This window comes from Lithobates pipiens, unplaced genomic scaffold (assembly GCF_037356315.1).
Source record: "Lithobates pipiens isolate NorthernLeopardFrog02 unplaced genomic scaffold, aLitPip1_a1.2 Scaffold_19, whole genome shotgun sequence".
NCBI lineage: Eukaryota > Metazoa > Chordata > Amphibia > Anura > Ranidae > Lithobates > Lithobates pipiens.
The window spans coordinates 140,872,289-140,886,717 of record NW_027507764.1 but is presented as its reverse complement, the minus strand read 5'-3'; the positions used below and the strand labels follow the sequence as shown (position 1 = coordinate 140,886,717).

Below are 14,429 nucleotides of genomic sequence, written 5' to 3'. Positions count from 1 at the left end.
TCATAGAGCAGAGATGGCAAACCTTGGCACCCTGGATGTTTTGGAACTTCATTTTCCATGATGCTCAACTACACTGTAGAGTGTCAGAGCATCATGGGAAATGTAGTTTCAAAACATCTGGGGTGCCAAGGTTTGCCATCACTATCATTAAACATTTTTTGTACATAGTTTAGATGCGTTTAGGAGAGTTTTGCATTTTTCCTGCCAGAAAGCTCCAATCAGAAATGCAAACCAGAAGGGTTTTTTCCTACATCTAAATGAGCTGAAAATATGCCTCTAATCATCCTAATGTGCATGGACACATAGAATAACGCTGAGCTGCTTCTACAGGCAAAATGCAAAACTCCTGTAGAAACAGCAATTTGTAAGCCAGTGCGCATAGACCCTACAGTTGGATACGCACTATACAATTTAAACTATGTAGTGCAAGGGCCTGCCTGATTGCATACAAATTGAAAGTGTTTAGGTTTGACTTCATATTATATGGTTTTGGTAAGTCCAAAGGAAAACAATCTAAAGAACATTGTATAGTGTGTATCCAGCTTAAGGCTGGCCATAGATTATACAATGTTCCTGTACAATTTACCAAAACCATATAATATGAGATCAAACCTAAACACTTTAAATTTGTATGCAAACTGACAAGCCCTTGCACTACATAGTTGAATGTAAATCTAAATGAAATTGAGTAAGACAATTGTATAATGTATGGCCAGCTTTAATTTCCATTTTGAAATCTATGAGGCTTTAACCAGAAACCTATGGCCTAGTCTGGAGCCCAGAACACTGATCTGTGTCTGGACACTGCAGATTATTATGCCTGCAACCAGTTGATGTGTACTGCTTCACCACTGTTGGTCTCTATGGGAAAAGAGGTCAACTGTACTGGTGTAAAGCCTGAAACACAGGCCCTTGATGATGATGTTGGTCATGCAGTGGAGAGATGTTATAAGGTGAAGACACCTACATTTGTATACATGCAAAGTGGATTAGGACCCAGCTTCCTCCATATATGATTGCTTGATTGGAATGGGATGCATAAAGGAGCCACTGCTTAGAATTAAAGAGTCCTTCTCATTAGTCATGCTTTGAGGTCGCTTTGTGGCCGAGGCGATCTGGTGAGTGGATTTTGTTATCACTTCAGCGGAAGCACTTTTAGCAAATTTACTGAAGCATGTTTGCGCTTTATTTTCATGGTGTTGGAGCATGTTCACATATGATTATTATAGACATTTGTGATGCTTTATTTTTTTGTGCACTTTATTAATCAGATAAACATTGTATATTATTTATTTCATATTTTATATTTAATATTGCTTTTTATATTGTTTCCATTGCGCCCTTTATATGTATTCTTGCATTGCTATTAGTTTTCCACTAATTTTAGGTGCAGCATTGGTATTTAATCAACACATTTTTTTTTGTATTGTGGTGCCAGACCCAACATTTCCCCCCTCTCATGATGTGTTGTTGCGTTACCATTATAAGGCCTCAGAAATGAACTGTATAGATGTTTTCACCAAGACTCTGAAAAGTAATTGGTTGCCTAATTGTTTTCAGGAGGCAGTTTAAATTGTCAGTATTGGCTGGTAAGGCATGCTGAAACATGTAGTTTCATGGGAGAGCCACTGGTGTACAATTCCCTCCTTGGAAGAGCATGAGTCAACATAAACGTGTGGTATGGCATAGTGCATGCTAGACGGAACCAGGCTTGTAGTTGTCACTCTGCATGTATTGCTCTCTGTTCACGTGGTTACCTAAATATTCATATAGTAGGAGATCTTGTATGGTGATTAGTTCAGATCTTGTCTGGAATCTGTCTCAGCTCAGTAGTTTTACGAAGGCAGACTTTTTTTAAGAAGCACTTTCACAGAAGTATTACCAGGAAGAAAGAGACAATTTCAGTAAGTACCATAAATAATTAGAATTAAATAAGATAGTTTACAGAAGGTTCTTTCTAGGGTCTATGGAAGCTATATGATTGGAAGGGGCATCTGTGGGTCTTGATAGAAATAGAGACCTTTAGTGTCTATTTTCTGTGTGGACATTGCCACATGCCTGGATGGTGGGGGTGTTATTGTCTCCTGAGTTACAAAGTCAGTCCATCTCAAGTGTAGGGGTGAGAGTCTGGTTAGCGATGGAAAAGCAGAGTGTTGGAGGACATTATATCTCCACGATTCATTAGTCTTTTGGATTTATGTATGAAATTAAGCCGCCTCTATGAATAGCACTGGGAGAATAATGATTGTGTCTTAGCAATAAAATTACTTTTAATGCTATGATCAAAGAAGAGTGATATGTTGAATCTTGTACCTGATTGGCAGCTGTCAATAGCTAGTTATTTCTTTTACATATCCTTTACCAGGAAAAAAAAAACTATTGTAGGTGTATGTTTTGTGAATGACCTGGTCAAGTTTTCCTATAACCAAGCGATGCTGTTATGTGATGGAAAAATAGCAAGATCACAGTTTTGTTTCATAGGTTTAACGTCACTTTGTTTTATAACAGGTCAAAAGCAAATCAGTACTAGTGGAAAATGTGCTACATTTTAAAATAAATCAGTTTAAACGTCTGGTGTCATAGAATCATATGGCAATGGCAATTTGAACAACCTGCTATGGTTGCTTGATACTGATTCTAACAAAAATATAGCTAATTACAGCAACATTATTTCGTGATTTATGGTCACTAAATTAGCTATTTCCTTTAATGACACAAATGTAATATTTCAGTCCTTGTAAACGTCTTTGTGTGATTTACTATATTTCTATTAAAAAAAAAAACATAAATGTATTGATATATAGTGTGCACAGCTTTTGTGTTTGTTTTACATGTCCAGTTATGCCATTTATTTTGCTTCCTTGGATACATTTCGATATTCCAATCATTTCTCGTGCATATTTTAACTGATGCATACTTGAGGAACACAAAGAAAATGTTGCTTTGATTGTGGGACATCTTTATTATCCATACCAAAAAAATCAGCCTATAAGACTGTAGCTTCAGCCACACCTAAAAATATCACTACTGCTATTGGGGGCACCATACGACTTGTATTGACTAAATTGAGAAGTATTTATGAAAGAGTGCTGATTTGTGTTAGAGCAAAGATCTTGCAGAGATCTTGAGTAACACACCCATCAAAAGAGAGATAAAAAGGACTGGATTTTTTCTGATATGTCAACATACTTTAATATCTATCTATCTATCTATCTATCTATCTATCTATCTATCTATCTATCTATCTATTTTCTTTTTCTTTCTTTCTTTCTTTCTTTCTTTCTTTCTTTCTTTCTTTCTTTCTTTCTTTCTTTCTTTCTTTCTTTCTTTCTTTCTTTCTTTCTTTCCTTCTTTCTTTCTTTCTTAATATGTATGTGTGTATCTCTCTCTCTTTCCCCTTCTCTTATTTATTTATTCATTCTATTTATCCATCTATCCTTTATTTATTTTTATTTTGATAACCCAAAGAGGGCTTATTTTACCACCTTGCAAACTGATTTTAGAGTATTTCTATACCAAAAACCTTTTTTTTAGCAGTTAGAACTTCCCTGCTCACATGTATTTCTTGCTGGTCTGACCCATAGTAACAAAGTTATCATAGTCACACTCATGTCAGCACTAAACAAGGATGCCCCTGATAAATATTTAAGATGACAGAATAGCTACTATTCATGGTGTGTTACAAAACACCAAATCCTTGCAGGTAACTCAAGAAATAGTGATATTTAAGGAGACACAGGACATGTGAAGAATTCTCAGTAATTTAGCAGGACAAAGGACCCCAGCTACATGATTTATATACCATTCTCCAGTTGACATTCAAATAGGAAGTTTCCTAAAGCTGCTCAGCACAGATGTGTATTTTTACCATCCGGGAAAGCTTTGTATTTGCATGTTGCTACTTTGTTTGGGATAATACTTACACACAACATAAACTCATCTGCAGCACATTTGATTACTTCAAACATCGCCCCAGAGTAGGTGATCTCACTTTACTGAAAAACAAAAAAGCAGAATTTTGCATTTCCATTTTAACCAGCTTCATGGCTACCCAAATCGGCTGTTGTCTTTTCTTAATGATATTTAAAGCAGTCATAAAACTCCCCTTCACACGCAGCAGTATTACACTCTTAAGTACTCCCGTTGACAAGTTTATTGATTTTCTTTGTTCACACCTGCCAGTAATGGTGCGCTATAAATTTGAGGGGGGCCGCCATGGGTATGCAGCACCTCTGAAGTTTTCAGTATAATCTCCTGCCTTTCTTGGCATTAGCCTGCATATGAGCTTTCTGCTAGCAACCTTCGATATACACTACTTAAGAAGATGTGTAGATTTCCATTCTAAAAACAATACATGTAAACACAAATACTGGTAGAATTGACACAGGAGCAATATTTGACAGCACATATGAATATAGATGCATATAGGCGGCCATGTAATGATTTATTTGTCGTCCTAGGTCACCACTTTTAGTTATGCGACTACCCAGGTGTAATGATAAATATCAAAATGTGACTATTTATCTACACATAACATAATAAAAATTGAGCCAGTGTTGCTGGAAAGTTGTCAAGAAACAGCAAAGCCCAGCATTTTATCATGCTCATGGCCATAAACCTCTTCAATTATCCCAGCCATGTCAGAACTTTGCCAGATAAAGAGCCTTTTGTGTGTCCCTGGCGTGGTCAACCTCGTGCTCAATAGGGCTGCACAGATTTACACTTCTGAGTGTCTGTAACGATCTGGAGATTACACAAATTATAGCACAATTGTGATTTTTGGAGTAATAATAGCGTAATCGAGTAGCAATCTGTAGTTAGTCCTGCACATAAACAGAAAATAGAGTATATATTTATCAGTTTGCACCACCCATATGGAATCCACAGTCAATATATCCTGGCTGCAGCGGTACACTAGATGGATTGTGGAGCAAACTGAGTCCAGAAATTCCCTGAAGTAAACACAATTCTTGTGATACTCAGTCCATCCAGGGCTTCCATGCTCATCCATTCATCACCAGGCCGATTCCAGTAAACCCACTTCAATCTTCGATCTCTGAAAGACACAGATACTTGTGAGCTACATATACATTTCAGTTTTTAAGGCTCCATTCACACTAACAGCAATTTACCTGCTAATGTGCAGTGTAATGAAATAAGTGTGGTGTAAAGTCTCCACCAAGTAGTTTAGAAAGACTGGGCTCCTCTTCAAGTTCCATCCAGTTCTTAAGTGTTCCAGTCCAGAGAAGAAGCCACACATCTTACTCTGCCCTGAACTTCCCAACAACTGCCCAATTATCCATTAATTTCGCTCCCCTTTGCTGCTTAGAGGCTTTTTGTTCCATGGCTCATTCTGTTCGAGATATTCATTAACTTGCTTGAAAATGACAAGCCTGAGCCAGAAAATCAGTTTTATTCGCTTTCATGGGCTCAGCTTGTGTCTTTGGGAGTTCTCCTATGGAATAGTTTCACCAATGAAGCTTGATCTCATTTCTTAAATGTTATTGTTCAGAGGCCACTGACCATAAACTCCCCCCAAATAACTTGAATGTGTATCCATATACGTCTCTTTTTAAACTTAAGGTGTGTATACTGTGAGTGTGTGTGTGTGTGTGTGTGTGTGTGTGTGTGTTTGGAGTATTTGTGTCTATGGGTAGTTCTATCTATCTACCCAACTCATTTTCTTATCAGTCTATCTCTAATCTATCTATCTATCTATCTATCTATCTATCTATCTATCTATCTATCTATCTATCTATCAGTTTATATATCTACCTAATTATTTTATCATCAGCCTATCACTAATATATCTATCAATAAATGTATCCATCTATCTACCTATTTTATTATCAGTCTATCTCAAGCTATCTACCTACATGTTTTATAATCAGTCTAGCTCTAATCTATCTATCTATCTATCTATCTATCTATCTATCTATCTATCTATCTATCTATCTATCTATCTATCTATCTATCTATCTGCCTTTTTTATCAGTCTATCTCGAATCTATGTATCTACCAATATATCTACCTACCTGTTGTACCATAAGTCTTTGGTTGGCCATACATTTTATAATCTTGTTCTACAATTTTCCTTTAGATTTACAAAAAACATATAATATGAGGTCAAACCTAAACACTTTCAATTTGTATGCAATCAGGGTAGCCCTTCCACTACATAGTTTAAGGTATATCTAAAGGAAATGTAAAAAGCAAATTGTATAATGTATGGCCAGCCTATCTCTAATCTATCTATCTATCTATCTATCTATCTATCTATCTATCTATCTATCTATCTATCTATCTATCTATCTTTCTTTTTATCTAACTACCTATTTTATTATCAGTATATCTATAACCATCCAACACACACTACACCACCCACACTACTGTATATCACTCACACTACACCACACACTCACACTACACCACACACACACACACTACACCACACACACTACACTACTACACAAACACACACTACACCACACACACACACACACTACATCACACACTACACTACACCACACCACACACACACAAACACACACACACTACACCACACACACACACACACACACAATAGTATAATTTTTTTAGTGCAAAGAGTCATTCAACTGCAGAAAGCACCTTGTAATTGTGAGTCTGTAGACAACTGCTTCTCAAGGGGACTTTACACAGGAGGATTTGTGAATACTCAAAAAATGTCAGACCCATTTCAGAGGAATCTTGTGCTTAGATGAACATAAAACTTTTAGAAGGATAGACGCGTTTTGCATTTGTCAGGTAATTAAGGGCCTTTTAGCTTCTACTGTGGGACATGTGTCATGTGTGGGAGTAAGCAAGGCTTCCTCAATGGGCCTCTCTAATGGCTCATATGTGCTGAGCTTAGTAATCAGTCAACAAGGCTTGCTCTACTCCATGGACTGACCTACTCCTGTGAGTGTTCTTCTGCCTTCAGTACCTATTGTACTAACTTGTGGAAGTATGTGAGTCAACAGCTATGTGATAGATAAGGGAACGTATTTTTTTCTGTCCAGAATAGGGAACAAATAATGGGGGACCTTGGACTTGTGCTGAGTTGGGTTTATGTGTTATTTGAGGTAGGGAGAGGGTGAATGTTGCAAATCTTGTTCCTCCACCATTCCCTATTTGAAATAAAAGGATTTAAGTTGACGTATGACCACGTGAGCACATAATACAGCGCATTATTGTGCCATTTGGAGCGGAGACCCAGCCAAGCTTCTCCTGTGATTACGCCTTTCCAGTATCTGTTGAGAGCAAGTGCTTTCCCTACCACCTCCAGCAAGAGGCTCTCTTTATTATTGCAACCCAGATCCCACCATCAGCGAGACCCCACTGGAAAGCTGATAGGACTAAATGCTTCGTTAGAAAGGATGGATTTTATTTTAAGGTATATCGAATGATTGTTCATGAATGGTGTGAGTTATTGCTGGCCATGATAAAGGTCAATAGAGAATTTAGGGTCTGCGTGTGTATTCTGTTTCCCCATTGCGCTTCTTGGAGGGTCTTCTCTCTTCACATCTTCTAATATCTCTTCTGATACAGCAAAAATAACGATTTTCCTGTGTGCTTGGTTTATAATTATAAAGCTTACCAGTGCTGGACTCCTTAGGATTTTTTTATTTTTTTTTGCTTTTTTTTTTTATTAGTCTACTCTTGTCTTCCTCTATTCTTTGTAGAATTGAGCGGGCAGCCATTAGAAAAACAATATTTAATAAGGATCAAATGCTCATTATCCTGCAATTTCAACACAAAAAATATGATGGCATTGATGTGTTGTATTTAGGTGATTTGAATGCTTCTTTTTTATTTTTTAGTTTAGGTGTTATTCCGTCTGTAGCTATTGCTATCTTTGTATTTTAATAAAATACCAGATTTATATATATATATATATATATATATATATATATATATATATATATATATATATTATTTTTTTTCTTTGTGTTATTTGGCCACAGGAAAAAAATGCACTATTCTAGATGTTGATAACATATCTAGATACTTCAAACCGCCTTTACAATTTAAGAGGCTGCCTAACACTATCGGGTCAAGGCTGAAGTGGTTATTTTTCATATCCTATAGATATGATTATTGGCATGTTACAATGTGTATACAAAGCTGCATAGGAATACATAGAGAGAGTGAGGATATTAAGTACACGCACTAATGAGTGGCGCTTGAGGAAAGGTCACAGTGCTGAGATTTGATTTATGTAGCTAGTGAATTGGGGCAGAAGAGCTTGATAAGATGATGTACCAAAATGGTTTACAATCATGCTTCCCAGAAGGTGGCTAGGCTAGCTGCATAATTCCTTGTATGTGTTTGTATGTCTCTATAGAAAAATATGTGTGTGTGAGTAATATATCTATCTATCTATCTATCTATATATATACATATATATATATATATATATATATATATATATATATATATATATATATATATATATATATATATATATTATATATATTATTGTGCATATGATACATACATACGTATATAAACAAAACATCTATTCTTATATATATGCACACAGACGTATATATGTGTGAGTGTGTATGTGAACCATTTATACAAGATATATAAATGTTTATATATGTGTGTGTATATGTATCATATATACAATAATAAATATTTAAATGCATGTGTATATATTCATCTTATACATGTTTGCATATTCCTTTTTATTTGGAAGAAATAGATTGGAAGACATATCGCATTGGTTCTTTTATGTCAGGATTTTTGTTGAAGGATGCAAGTTATGTTCAGTAGATAAAGCAAAGGCTTATGAATATATTGATTTGAATAACCGATTCACTTTAAAATAATACTTTATTAAATGTATTTTATTTATTTAAGGAATATGCATTATCAGTTTCTGATGTAATTCTTACGTAAATAAATATTTTCATATCCATATTTACTGCACAGGAAAAAAGGGTGTCTGGTATTAATAGTTAGCGGTGGCTAAGTGCAATGCTTTTTGTAGATCTACCTTTACGGCTACCCAAGGTGCTGCTTCCCCAGTCATATGTTCTACTTTTCTACATTTATGTTGCTATTGCATAAATATCCAATCAACCCAAGAGCCTTGAATAGTCAGACTTTTATTGCACACATAGCATTTTACAAACATGATTTCAATTATAAAACAATATATAGCGATAAGGTGTAAATATATGCGATAATGAGTAGGATCCCATCAATCTCTCTAGAACCTGGAAGCCAGGGAATAATCAAGCAGCACTTTATACAAAATGAATACCCGACCTACATAATATAGCTCCAGTAAACTGATTTACAACACACATACATACAAACAATACCTGAGAAAGGTGCCGTGGATGGGATAAACATCTCCCTGTCAGAGGCATAAACCTTTCAAATGATAATCATCATGGAATTTATTGTGGTCCATTTCCCCTCCTATTTCATGTGTAAGTAGGTTATAACAGAGTGTATGCTCTCTCTCTCTTTTTCTCTCCAGTCTGGAAGGCATTATAAGGTATAGGGTGTCCAGCCATAAGGAAGGCGCTGATCCTATCCTCAGCAGTACTGAAATAAAAGAAACTCGGATCAGCAAATTTAAGAAGTAGTGGGGTGAATGATTGACCAAAGTGGGCTTTCATCAAATACAACACTGAGTATTGGCTTAAATGAAAATGCCTAGTAGTGGATTTCTGGCTGCCTTCTCCTCCTACGTTGCCTGACTCCCTCCTTTCAAGTGGTGCCATTGCAATCTGCAGTAAGGAGCAAGTGTTTTCTGTGTTTTAATGCCCCGTTTACAGCCATGGTGCATGGTGTAATAAATCTTTCCTAGCCATAAATGACAAAGCCATTGGTATGCAGAAGAGGCCACCGGCCTATATAGTCCTTTATGTATTTCACTTTATTTGCTGCCTTCTCCCAGTAACCTCGCTCCTCTGCAACATTCATATTAGATTTTAACAACTGGTTTGGGCTTAAGATTTTCCATGTTGCGCTTATTAGGTCCTAATCCTCAATGAAAAATAATAACGCTACAATAGGAGGGAATAACGCCAGTGAAAGGGATTCAGTTGCATTTTATTTCGCTTTGGGAAGATAAAAGAAAATCATAGCAGTCATTATTCGTTTACCACAAACCCTTCTATTAACAGAAATGAAAAGATTTCCTTTAGATTTGGTTTATTAGAAGCCAGACAGGTCAGCACACACTAGACGTTAGGATTGAAATCAAGTGCACATACATCAATAGATTAATAATTCAGAATATCATTAGAAACTCCTTTTTACTGACTGGCGGCATATGTTTGGTGACAAATAACTAACGTTCGTTTAAAGACACATAGAAATAGGCTAAAAGGAGCGAATTAAATAATAATAATATTGGAAAAAAAAAGCAGCTAAAGCCATTTAAATCAGACCTTTAAGTCGCAGGCTGTTCATTAGCATAATTTTCCAGAACCCAAGTGACGCCTACTTTCACAGGGTCCTAGATCCTCCTCCCACTATTTTTTCATGTTATTTTATTTTTCTTTCCATGTCTACCCCATCTCCCTAAATGTCTTTCTCTTTTTTTCCCCCTCTCCCCCCCAACACATCCCAGTTCCCAGATGAATATTCTCCTTGGAATCTAGCATCATTCAGCACGCAATATTTGTAAGGAGAAACATACCATTTTTGTGTCTGTGGAACTACACTTGGAAAGCCCTGAGAGTTGATAGCTCTTATCTTGGTGACCGGGGTCGCCCATATGTAACCTTAGGGGTTGTCCAGTTTTTTTGGCAGACCATTTCTTGTTCAGATTTCCTGAGCGCTTGTTCTCATCCTGAGGTCGTGTTGTGCCTGCTTTGCCTGCTTAGGTGATAGAGCTGCAGTGCTTTGCTATCCTTGCCCCCTTCATTATGCCTAGGAATTAAGTCAGGGTGGGGGGACCCAGATCTGCTGGTTCTGAAGCCGAACTGGAGGACAGTCTGTTGTGTTCCGCGTCAGTCGTCAGAATCCAAGGTAAGACGGCCAGAAATCCTCTATCACTTCTGAATGGTTGGAGTTTATGTCCCAGTGATTTATGACCATAGTCTTAAATCTCGGTTCAAGAAGAGTTCACAGGCTCCAGCTTCCTTTCAAGAAATGACTGATACGTATAGTTTGCTAATACAGGCTGTTTTCTCGTCTCCACACAGTTTCTCTGCTATCTGCCCATTGAATCTAGGAGATTACTCATTTTTTTTTTATCTTCACCTCCAAATATTTTTTCCCTTCTCTTCTCTAGGACACAGTAAATAACTACTAAGAACATGGTTGCACTTACAACAGTAAAGCAGGCTGTGCTTTTGTATCTTTATTATTTTTGCTTTCAATAAAATACTATTTTTTTTTTTACAGTCTATTTCCTACTTATATTTATATCTATTTCCTACAGTATATTTCCTACTTCATTTAATTCTGCCAGTTTGAGGAATTGAGCTGCAAATATAAATCTAATTTTCGATAATAACATTGGGTGAATCCTCTAAAGCATGAAATATTGTTATACTGCTAGCTAAGGGGCATGTCGGGTGAATAATGCCTCTTTCAGGGTCTTCTCAGAAAAGAATGGGTTAATAAAGGCCCACTGACATGTGGCTTTCCAGTTCATCTTTTTCATACTCCAGTCATTATATTTTGGGAGAATACTGGCTCTGGGAGAAATGGTGGAATTTTTTTTTTAGTAGTGTGTAATGTAAATTTCAAGGAAAAGGATACAACTATTTCAATAAAATTCAAAAGCTACACAGATATTATTTATAATAATATCATTGTAGGAAGGTATGGGGAAAAAGTGAAACCCCCATCTTAAAAAAAAAGTTGGAAACGTACCATGATAACTTTAGGCCTGTTAGGGGTTTGTAATGTTTATCTACTTCTTTCTTTTATTATGTTTAGAATTGGATACACAAAGAAATATAAAAAGAATATAAATGTAAACATAGAAGTATAGATATAAAAACAAACCCTCTCTCTCTCCCTCTCTCTTTCTATATATACATATATATATATATATATATATATATATATATATATATATATATATTATTTTTTTTCCCCATTATGTTTTACCACTCCTTTTGCTTTGTGCTAAGATGAGAGCAGCTTCTGAAATGTAGCTTTTTATATATTTATATATGTTCTCGCAGTTTGCTTTGGAGGCGTTTTGAATGCTTTTGCTTTTGTCTTGTGGCTAAAAGTTTGAATAGTTATTTGGACATAGGTAAACATGAAGATTTAACAAAAGATAGTCAGGATCCTAGAAGTATTTTATGGCTTGTGTTTCCATCATCTACCCTCTCGCTAGCCAAATGACCCCCATACATCAAATTACAGAGCAGTTGCAAAGACAGAGCCTATTATCGTTAGGGGCTGCACACAAAGTTCATGCCGTGGTCATGGAGATGAACGCTGCTGGTCTTTCTGGTTCCTGGTGTTTTTTCAAATCCATCATGTTTTAACAGGTAGAATTGTGTACATTTCACGACGACAAATCACATTACAAGGCCTATGACTTTTTTTTTAAGTTACTTATGAATCTATTTAGCATTGTATTTTTGTTCATGTATCTACCATATGTGGAGCTCAGTATATTAAGCAGCCTAGGCGGTCACATAGTAAATAGAGTTGGCCTTGGAGCAGTCCTGGTTGTATCATTCTGCTGCTTTGTGTTATTATTTAAAAGCCAAGCGGCTACAATTGACTTACATGTATTTCTAACTAGTGGTATAGTTCTTACATAAGGCAGCAGGTGGGCATGCATTAATTAATCTGATATATATATATATATATATATATGTGCGTGTGTTCTATACATGTTCATATTGGACATGTCCTTTATGCTATATTATTATTATTATTGAGCCCAGTAAGGTGAATGTAGACTTTTCATCTGGATGACATTAGAATTGTGTTCTATAGGCCTGTGTTTGGGAAGCTGTATCTAGCAGTTGATAAACGATTGTTTACTGAGTCAATAGTGTGCACTGAATGTACAATAACCTGTAATTTACAATAAGCACCAAGAGCTGGGGTTATCGTTTTTACATGAGGTTTATCAGATCAGTGAGGCTGGGTCATATGTGTATGTTTGAGGACTAAACTTTGTGTGTATTTTGTGTGCACCAGCTTGCTTTGGACATAGGTTGTGTGCTTAAATGTTTATAAAATTATTAATAAAACATAATACAAAATAAAAAATAAATTTCTAAAAAAAATATATAACATAGAAGCCGGGGCTGTAGCTGATGGAAGGATTTAGTAGTGTATAAAGCTAAAGTAAAAAAAAAAAAAAGTTCTCCATAAAACACCTAGATGCTGCTGTGGATGTTCCTTGTACTTCAGAGATTTGTTTGTACTTGGCATACTTATTTATTAAAAACATTTAATATATAACAAATATATAACATATATTACATAGAAGCCAGGGCTATAGCTGATGGAATAATATAGTAGTGTATAAAGCTAAATTAAAAAAATAAATAAAATAAAATAGTTCTCCATAAAACACCTAAGTGCTGTGGATGTTCCTTGTACTTAAGAGATTTGTTTTGTACTTGGCATGCTTATTTCTTAAAAAAAAGTGTATATATATATATATATATATAAAATATATAACATATATTACATAGAAGCCAGGGCTGTAGCTGATGGAATAATATAGCAGTGTATAAAGCTACAGTAAAAAAAGAAAAAAAAATAGTTCTCCATAAAACATTCTGTTTTTACTTGGCATGCTTATTTCTAAAAAAATGTAAATATTTAATAAAAAAAAATGAAAGTTAAAACACCTAGATATGTGTGTGTATGTATATTTTTGTTTGTGTGCATATTCAAGTAACCATATGTAAATATACACATACATGCTACCTAACATATGTCAAGATATCTGTAGATTATATAGATACAAACAAATTGTGATTATTTTGCATTTACAATATCAGCATCCACCTTTTTTGTATGTATATAATAAACATACAGATATAGTATATATATATATATATATATATATATATATATATATATATATATATATATATATATATATATATATATATATATATATATATATATATATATATATATGATAGAAAGATACAGGGTGAGGCTTTTTTTTTAAATTAAAGCAGCTAGTAAGAATAAAGTGTGTGAATATTCATTTCAATTATCCAATCATCTGCAGATAAAAAGTAGGCAAGCATTGCTTTTCATATTATTGGCTAATTATAGTAAATATTCACACAATATATTGTGTAAATATTCCCAACTCCTTTAGTAAATTTGCCTCACTGTTTGTGCTATAGATATAACAACCGGTGGGTGTGCATTTTTTTTTTATTATTTCCACTATGCCCATCAGCCTATAAATGTATATGATGTGCACCTACTACCTA

The 14,429-nt window shown here is 35.2% G+C and overlaps 1 protein-coding gene and 1 long non-coding RNA gene across 10 annotated transcripts in view; one reads left to right on the top strand and one right to left on the bottom strand.

Annotated features, from left to right (window-relative positions):
• HOXA3 (homeobox A3) overlaps positions 1-14,429 on the top strand; it is a 54,969-nt gene that overhangs the window by 32,784 nt on the left and 7,756 nt on the right. Inside the window, exon 1 of one of the 9 annotated variants that reach the window (XM_077491336.1) lies at positions 1,769-1,904. The exons of 5 other annotated variants lie outside the window; for them this stretch is intronic. The gene's annotated coding sequence lies outside the window, so the exon portion shown is untranslated. Of the gene's footprint in view, positions 1-1,768; positions 1,905-6,917; positions 6,940-7,221; positions 7,415-10,879; positions 11,017-14,429 lie in introns of those variants that run through there. 3 more of the 9 variants (XM_077491337.1, XM_077491334.1, XM_077491333.1) reach the window with 3 other exon arrangements.
• Positions 2,943-10,824, bottom strand: LOC143996343 (uncharacterized). Its single transcript, XR_013277540.1, has 3 exons — positions 10,685-10,824; positions 9,354-9,582; positions 2,943-5,056 (listed from the first exon to the last, which is right to left on the bottom strand). It is a non-coding gene; the product is annotated as an uncharacterized LOC143996343 (long non-coding RNA).